Source organism: Cololabis saira, chromosome 16 (genome assembly GCF_033807715.1).
Source record: "Cololabis saira isolate AMF1-May2022 chromosome 16, fColSai1.1, whole genome shotgun sequence".
In the NCBI taxonomy this organism is placed as follows: domain Eukaryota; kingdom Metazoa; phylum Chordata; class Actinopteri; order Beloniformes; family Belonidae; genus Cololabis; species Cololabis saira.
In genome coordinates this window covers 19921812-19931035 of record NC_084602.1, presented here as the reverse complement: position 1 = coordinate 19931035, position 9224 = coordinate 19921812, and positions in this window count along the sequence as shown.

Sequence of the window (9224 nt, the reverse complement as noted above, 5' to 3'; positions counted from 1 at the left end):
GTTGGGCGTGATGTTTTTTTAACATGGTTTTCTCTGAGGAAATTTTAGATGTAAAGAGACAAGAATCAAATGAGAAATAAGCAAGAAAACTGGAGAAGAGTCATCGTTCAGGGCGGCTGAGATTGATCTTTGGATCTCCTCTGGGGTAACAGAAGTGCGTCTGTGCATGATGTAGTCGCTCGGTAATGAAAAGCTGAAATGAGGCAATCTTTTAGGATTAGAAAGGAAAGCTATATATCGCAGGAGTCAAGGCTTCATATTAAAAGGTCATGACACGGAAGTATCGGCTACCTGTGAATTATAACCATGCTCAGTGTGTATGTATTTATTATGCAGACTTCAAAGTTGCAGAGGTTTATAGCAACTATTGTCAGGCGGGAGGCGGGGTACATCTTCTAAATGTAGATTTGGAGGGCGGGCGTTCTGCTATCAGGCACCACTACTATGGAACCAACTTCCAATCTGGGTTAAGGAGGCTGACACCACCTCCACCTTTAAAACTAAACTTAAAACATTTCTGTTTAGTAAAGCCTATAGTTAGTGTTTAGTAAACCTCTAGCTGGTGTTGGTAAATCTCTAGGTAGTGTAAACTTTAGTGTGTCAGAGTCGCTCCTGTAGTTTCTTGTGCTGGCCCCCCCTTCTCCTCCCTTTTCTCTCTTTTGTCCATGTTGCAGCATCCTTTGCCGGACACCGGAACCTGCAGGTGGTCGTGGGTGGCTTGTAGCTTGCATTACGGAGCACAAGTCTTTCCCTGACCCTGCACCCCAAACTGGGACTTGCTGATTGGGCCGGAGCTTCGGGAGCTGCGTGCTGGCCTGCGGTCCCCACCCCTGGTCATCCCGTTGCTGCTTCCACCTGCCTGCTGTGCTGTTGCCGTCCCTGACCCTCCAGTCTGGCCCTCGGCAGGAGGGTCCCCCCTTATGAGCCTGGTCCTGCTCAAGGTTTCTTCCTCCTAAAGGGGAGTTTTTCCTTGCCACTGTTTGGCTTAAGGTTTTTCTCCCACTAGGGGAGTTTTTACCTGCCATTGTTTATGTAATAACTGCTCGGGGGTCATGTTCTGGGTATGGGTCTCTGGAAAGCGTCTAGAGACAACTCTGTTGTATTAGACGCTATATAAATAAAATTGAATTGAATTGAATTGAATCTTCCACAGGTAAGCAGTCCATCACAGTTACAAATAAGCCATGCACTCATGTTGACTCCTGCTGACAATTTAGTCACCAATAAACCTGATATCCATGTTGTTGGACTGGATGATGAAGCTGGAGTACCCAGAGAAAACCCAAGGAGGCACAGAGAGAATATGCAAACCAAAAGGACGTAGCAGTGATCTGACACCAAGAATATTCTTGCTTTAAGGCCTCGTGTATATAGAGAAAGATTTCCACACAATCTTAAAGGCACACTATGTAAAATACCAGTTATGGCCGCATGTTACAAGAGTGCTAATGTGTCAACACGTGGCACAAAACAAACTGCTCCTCTTTTGGGACAGAATTGTGTTACAAGACATGCCACACGTATTGTCAGTGACTCTTTGTCTGCACAGCAAATCTATATGCCTCCTTGTGGTCAAAAGTGGCATTAATACATAGGGTGGCTTTAATACAGTGTCTTTATTGTGTCTTTTTTACTAACAAAGTGAGAATACTTGGCCTGATTTTCTTTGTATTCCCTGACACTCATTTATTAATATTAGAGCAAAATGTTAGTCTTTTTATATGTGTAAACACAGCAGCACCACTGTCCATTTGTTCAAGATTGATTCTAGACGACATCCTTTAACAAAAGTCCTCCTCATGCTCTACTGTCTGAACCTGCTCTGTGCACCTTATATGTGGGCTTTGTGTTTAAGTCACATGACATTTATCATTTTTAGTATTGGGTAAAATGTGTTGTATTGCTTATCTTACTGCAAGACAACCCATACGTTCTATGTTTGTCTTTTTTCTTCGTTAGTTCTATAAACGCGCACGTCCTCCATAAAAAGATGTCTCTCTCAGTGTCAGGGAGAATCGCTTTTCTACTAAACAGATGGAGAATTCACTGTGACAGTTCCAAAGATGAGATACAGTATTTGGCCAATATTCAAGAAATCACTCTAATCACACCGATTGGAGAAGATTGAGAGAATCATGACAGTGTAAATGGGTCCTGCAGGACTGGCGTGTTATAGGCTTCAACAATTACAGACCCCACTCCCGTGCACGTGCTGTGGAGTCGTGTAGAAAGTTGACATTTACAGTGCTATTGAATTTTTGGTGATTATTTACAATGAGATTGTGGCTATTGCATGTCATTTTCAAAACGGGAAAACTTTCTAATACCATTTCAGTTTATATGTGGCCACCGTAATAATCATGACCTTTATTTTGCCAGGTCTTGTTGTACCTGATAGATTAACCCAGTGTCTCCTGATGTTTTATCTCTATGCGCATTAGACACACACAGCATGTGAGTAATGAGGATGGTAAAAAGGCTTTTTCTTTATGCTAGCCTGAGCTGATTGGTTTCTTAAACTCCCATTTGATGTTCCACTAATGTCTTATTCCTACTGTGTCTGTCGCAAGCTTATACTGGTGAATCACCTCTGAACCAAAGATAGCTTTAAAATCAGATAAGCAAAGAGGAGTAGGTCTAGGAGAACAGTGTGAAAGTAGTTCCATCTCTGCATCCTTCTACCAACATATTCACCATCAGTGCTATTTATGTGTTCAGAGAAAAAAAAATCTCAATTGGGTCCCTACTACTTCATTTTAAAGTTGTCTAATTCTGGCTGTTCCTCTAGTTAAATGATTGAAAGAATCTGGAGGATTTTCAGTGTGAAAAAGTAAAGACTTAAACTGCAAATCTGTGCTCTTTATATACAGTATACTGTGATTTCTGATCCCTCAGCAGCTCTGCATTAGGAACCATCACTCATCAAAAGCTTATATAAGAATATAGAGAAGTGTTGAATTCAGAAATAACCGTCCAGACAGAAAAACCTCATGATATTATTCAAGTCAAGTAAAATTTAATTATAGATCACATCTAAAACAATTTCTGTTGACGAAAGTGCTCTACAGGCTTAAACCAATTTAAAAAGCCCCAAATGAACAATAAAATAAGCAAATATATCTAATAAAACATAAAGGAAAAAAAGCAGAAAAAACATCTTCTAAAATTGTAAGAACAACAGTTTTCAAAATAAAATAAATTAAAAGATCTATACATACAGTATATAGATTTTTATGGATATACATATTATATATACAGTACAGACCAAAAGTATGTATGTATATATATATATATATATATATATATATATATATATATATATATATATATATATATATATATATATATATATATATATATATATATATATATATATATATATATATATATATACATACATGGAGGAAAGCAAGTGCAGAAAATGATTCAAACTGATCAGTGGTCTGGGTAGATCAGACTCTAAAAGCTTTACGGTTTTACCACTTGGGAACAATAAAAGAACAAGCTCTACTTTTGAGTTTAGATCTGGGAACTGTCAAGAGCAGCTGATTAGTTGATCTCAAAGCTCTGACAGGATCATGAAAGCTTAAAAGTTCAGATAAATAAAGTTGTGCTGTGCCTTTTAGACACTTAAACAAGCAGTAAGATCTTAAACTGGATCCTGTATTGGACCGGAAGCCAGTGACGGGTATTCAGTGCTGTATTCTGGACAGTCTAACTGACAGAGTAACAACTGATCCATCCCAAAGTAAAGACAGTTGCAATAATAAGGTTGACAAATAACACAAGCATGAAAAGCTCTCTCCAGCTTTTTAAAAGGAAGGCAGGCTTTTGTCTTACTTGAAAGTTGCATATGAAAAAAAACAGCTTTAATCACTGAGTTCATCTGTTCGTCAAATTTAAACCCAGTCAAAAATCACACCAAGAGTTCTCACAAATTGCTTACAGTACACGGATAATGGGCCACTTACACTGTCATGACCATGTCAGTTGTCAGATTGATCCAAAACTATAATATCTGCATTTTAATTGTTAAAATTGAGGATATTCATATCCAACCAAGAGCATACTTTCTTAAGACAGTTTAGCAAAGGTTGCGTAGGCTCATTGGCTTTTGACTGTATGGACAAATACATTTGCAAATCAAGAGGACAGTTGGAAGGATTCAGGTGCTTAACATGATAGTTAACGATGATAGAGACATCTGCTCACAATACTCATAGACCACATTACAAACAGAAAAGATGCAGGATCCAACCGAGAACAAGAGGGAGGAGACCTGATAGAAGCAATCTTGTTCTTAAAAAACTCATCTATCACAAAGCATCTGTTCACAACGCTCTCTGAGTCGCAGAGATTTAGAACTGAATTGAGAACTTTATAAGAAACTGAAGTTTGTCAGAATTTTTTGATGAAAGATTAAATTAAAAATGAGTTTTTGCAGCTTTAACAGCTCTTTAGTTCTCAATGAAACAGTTGCTCAGAATTTGAAGATGATCTTCTTCATATCTTCTTTCAGTGCGTCTGCATGCGTGTCTGAGAGTGTGGGTGGTCTCATTCAACCACGCCTCTGTCGTGGTGTTTGAAGCTTAGGCCTGACACACTACTACATCCAGGACATCAGTGCATGTAGGAGACAGTTGCAAATTCATCAGGACTTAAATTACCACAGTAATTCCTTACAGCGGAGTACTGAGCTGCCAAAAGCTGCAGAGAACTGAGATGCTGTAGAGGGATTTATCGTGCAAAACACAGCACTCCGGAGCGCACCATTTTACATGAGAACAAGGAAGTGTGACAGAAAATAACACAACAAAATTGTCAGAAATACATGCATCAACGATCTCACTGACATATACAGTAAGTTCAAGCCGAAAGACAATACAAGGTCCAATGTGTGCCCTTTCTGGGGAGTCACACCAGTTACAGACTGAGTGAGAGTTAAAGATTCTAGGACAGGGGTCGGCAACCCGCGGCTCCAGAGCCGCATGCGGCTCTTTAGCGCCACCTTAGTGGCTCCTGGAGCTTTTTCAAAAATGTTTGACCTCTTTTTTTCTTTTTTTCTTCTTTTTTTTTCTTTTATCTTCTTTTTTTATTTCTTTTTCCTTTCCTTTTTAATGTTGACATTTCGACTTTTTTCACAAAATTTTGACTATTTCCTCGATATTTCGACTTTTGTCTCAACATTTTGACTTTTTTCTCAAAATGTTGGCTTTTTTTCCACATTTCCATTTTTTTCTCTTCTTTTTTTCTTTCTTTTTCCTTTCCTTTTTAATCTCGACATTTCGACTCTTTTCTCGACATTTCGACTCTTCTCAACATTTCGACTCTTTTCTCGACATTTTGACTTTTTCTCAAGATTGTACTTCAACATTAATCATGACATTTCGACTTTTTTCTCGACATTTCGACTTTTTTCTCGACATTTCAACTTTTTTCTTGAAGTGCATAATGAAAAAAAGACAATCTTCCCCCAGTTATAAATAATATAGAAACATGTAGCATGTGTTGTCTTCATTCTAAGGCTAATACAAGACTTTTCATTTTTTGCGGCTCCAGACATATTTGTTTTTTGTGTTTTTGGTCCAATATGGCTCTTTCAACATTTTGGGTTGCCGACCCCTGGTCTAGGAGGTTCGGACTCATAGGGGTTATATGTTGAGTTCCACGTTGAGAGTTTCAGGACATCATCTCTGTATGTACTCCTATCCTGACCTGAGTGCGTTGGGTAAGAAATATAACCATGAGCAGAGCAGGTACATGGAGGAAGGCCAATATATAAGAGTTGTATTATCAGAATATCTGAGATGATTAAACTCTGCTCTGTACTTTATGAAAAGGATTCTTACACAGCAACCCTGATCTTCCAGGTCTCCCAGTACAGAGTGCAGAGCTATGGTTACAGCATCTTTGTTGACTCAGGAGAAAAACTGGAATAATTTTGTCAGTTCTCAAGTAAAGCGGAATGACAGCTTGTGACAGGGAGACATTAAAAAATAAATAAAGACCTGAGAGAGCTGGATGGTGCAAGCCTTGAGCACTTTTCTGGGTACTCTGTTTGGACCAGGTGCCTCGCTGTGATTCAGTGACCTCAGCATCCATCCCACATCTCCCTTTGGAGGATCTTGGGGGTGCTGGATCTCAGCGAGGGAATGGTGGGGGAGGTGGATAAATGTTGAGTTTTAAAATGTGCACAAAAATAATTTAGCTCTTTTTCCAACGGGACATTTAGGGGTCCTCTGAATGCATCAGAACCTCTAATGTTTGTGATGTTCTGCATTTCCTGCTTGAAAGATGGTCATCACTTCTCTGGTAGTCAACTTTTGTGTTCTTAATTTCCCTTTTAAGGTCAGTTCCAGATTTCAAAGCTTTTCAAAGTGGAAACATATAAGACAAATCACTTTTCCAGATGTTATTTTTTTTTGTAAATCGTCATCTTGAGCCAATATCAAAACAACCAGATAGCTTGGGTCTCCAATGACTTAAAGGTTAAAGTAAATGTTGCTATCCCTGTTGTTAAGAATTTTTTATTTATTTATTTATGATTGGGTTTTTGTCTTGCTGTTATATATTCAAGCAAAGCTTGCTTAACACTTCAGAATAAACAGCCACAGTTTCCAACCCACACAGAGCCCCTGGTGTCAAATCATAAGTACATTTCAGCAAACCTCTTATGCGTGATGTACATTAGGTGTGCAGCAGTAATGCATTCTTATAAACTCAAGATGAAGCAGGGCATGTCCCTGATAGGCAATGACCCCTGGTGCAATTGAAGTGATTTATAGTGATGGCGGTGAAACTCTGTTCACTCAGTCACGATGAAGTCATTATATCCATTTGCACACAAAAGCAGCTGTAGAATTTAGTCGTAACAGACATCGGCAATGAGACATTGCTGTTGGGCTCGCAGGGTAACAAATTCAATTTAGGATATGAAAACGACCTATCACAGAAGTCTTTATCAAGTTCACGTTAATGAAGCTCCTCTGATGCAAGCTCAGGCAGAATACAAACTTGAGTTGGTAAAAGCCTGCAGTAAAGGCCGATGGTCGCCCCTGCCCTTGCCGCTTTCTAATGAGACACGTACGCCAGCTTCTTGTACGGGTAAACAAATTCCTGATTACATGGTGCAACAGTGACCTTGACATCAAACAAAACCTCTTTTTCCCTTCTTAATTTTTTAAACACACCAATTCCACAGTCTCCTAGTGCTTTTCAGCAGCTAATCAATAACAAGCTCAAGTAAATCTGAGGAGCAAGGCTCCTGGGTTTGACTATATGTGCACAAGATACCTGCAATATTCAGACATATGCTGGTGATTTCTGTAACAACTCATAAAAAAACACATGTAGTTTCACTGATGGACCTGATCAGGGGCCAATGGAGGCTCTGGGCCGCTCTGGCTGCGGTCCCCGAGACCTGAACCCAGGTAAGCAGAAGTTAATGGATGGATTTGATTTAAGCAGCAGTTTATATTTATTAAATGACACATATAATTTACAACTACATAACAAAAAATGCAGGATATTAATTTTGATAACTTACTTTGCAAAAAAATGTATACTTTTATTTTGGAAGAACGATTCCCCTCCATCTTTTAAGACTTTCATTGACCAAATCACAGCATTTCTACCATTAGAAAAGCTAACATTGGAAAAATATAACCGTGGCCATCTTTTTCAAGAATTTTGGTTCCCATTATTTTCTGGCTTAGAGCTTCATTCATTGTAAACTTCATCGTACGCTGATTGCTGTTTTATTGTTGTCATTTACTTTATGTAACCTATGGATCTGTAGGTATTTGAGTTCTGATGCCCCTACTGTTACTTTTTTTTTTTTTTTTTTTTACAGTTTATTTTTTATTTATTTCGTGTGTATGTTTTTGTGTTTTTTTGGGGGGGGTGGTGGGAGGGGTGGGTTGTAGGCGAGATTTGGCTTGTGTGCACAAAAGAAAATTGTAAGACCTACTGTTATTTAGGATGTTTGTGATTGCCTTTCTTTTGTGAAATAAAAAGATATTGAAAAAAAAAAAAGAAGTTAATGGATGGATGGATGGTGACGCTTGTACAATCGGTTACTAATCTAGAAACCCATGTTTCAACAGTTTTGAATAGTATTTTATTGAGAGAGGGCCCCTGATCAGGGCTTTAACCATAATTGTGTGTGTCTCAGATGTAAGTCACTTTGGATAAAAGCGTCTGCTAAAGGACAGTAGTAGTAGTACAGAGGATATCAGTGAAGGATGGGATGGATTTTGGAGCAAAGCAGACATTTAAAGAGCTTCTGCCCTTGAGTTGTCTGGATGTTTGAACCTGTATCACACACTGAACGCTTAACTAAACAGTGATCCAAGGGAAAAGGAGCAGTACTACTCTACTGAGAGAAAGTTTAAAAAAAAGCCAGGGTGTATTCTTTATCAACAGTAAGCTACAGTCATTTCGGGGCGAGTTATTGACAGAGGGAAGCAAAGTGAAGCTCCTTACATCGGCTTAGTTACCAGTGATCACGCTCTGGGGCTGCTTTGCTGCCTCTTATACCAGAAGCACTGAATGTATGAAAAGAACTGTGAAATTCCAGCATATTTACAGTAATCCTGCATGTGTTAGTACAAGAAAATTAGGCGTGGGGAGAAAGTATTGGCTCTTACAGCAGCTAGTTTCCAAAAGCACACATTCAACAGCATAAAAGAATAGCTAAAGAATAGATAACATGGTTTTAAACTTGCCAGCAATGATTTCTGATACAAATCTCATCAAACCCTTTGGACAGCTTTTAAGAAATGATTACGGTTAATAAAGATTGAATAAAGCCTGAAAACATTGCAACGGCAGAACAAAGAATCTAAAGCTGATGCAATCAAGAAGCTTTTAGACAAGAATGGCTTCATGTTGCTGTTGTTCAGGAGTCGTTTGAGGTTTTTTATTACAAAAGTATTTTATTCATGTAAATTTTCATGAGATTTATCTTCCTCAGTTAATTTTTTTCAGTTGTTTTCAATCCTTAGAATGGGATATGACAATTTGCTTGTTCCATGCTTGTTATTCATCTTACGACTACAAGGTTATCTACAAATTCTGTTTTATTTTAATTTAATTTATCCAGTCCTTAAACAGGAGTTTTACAGATTCATCATTATTGACCTATTACTGTGCCAGTGATTCGACCACTCCAGGGTGCTGAAAAGTCAATTGTCCACCCCGTTTTAGCAATAAAAACTTGCTTC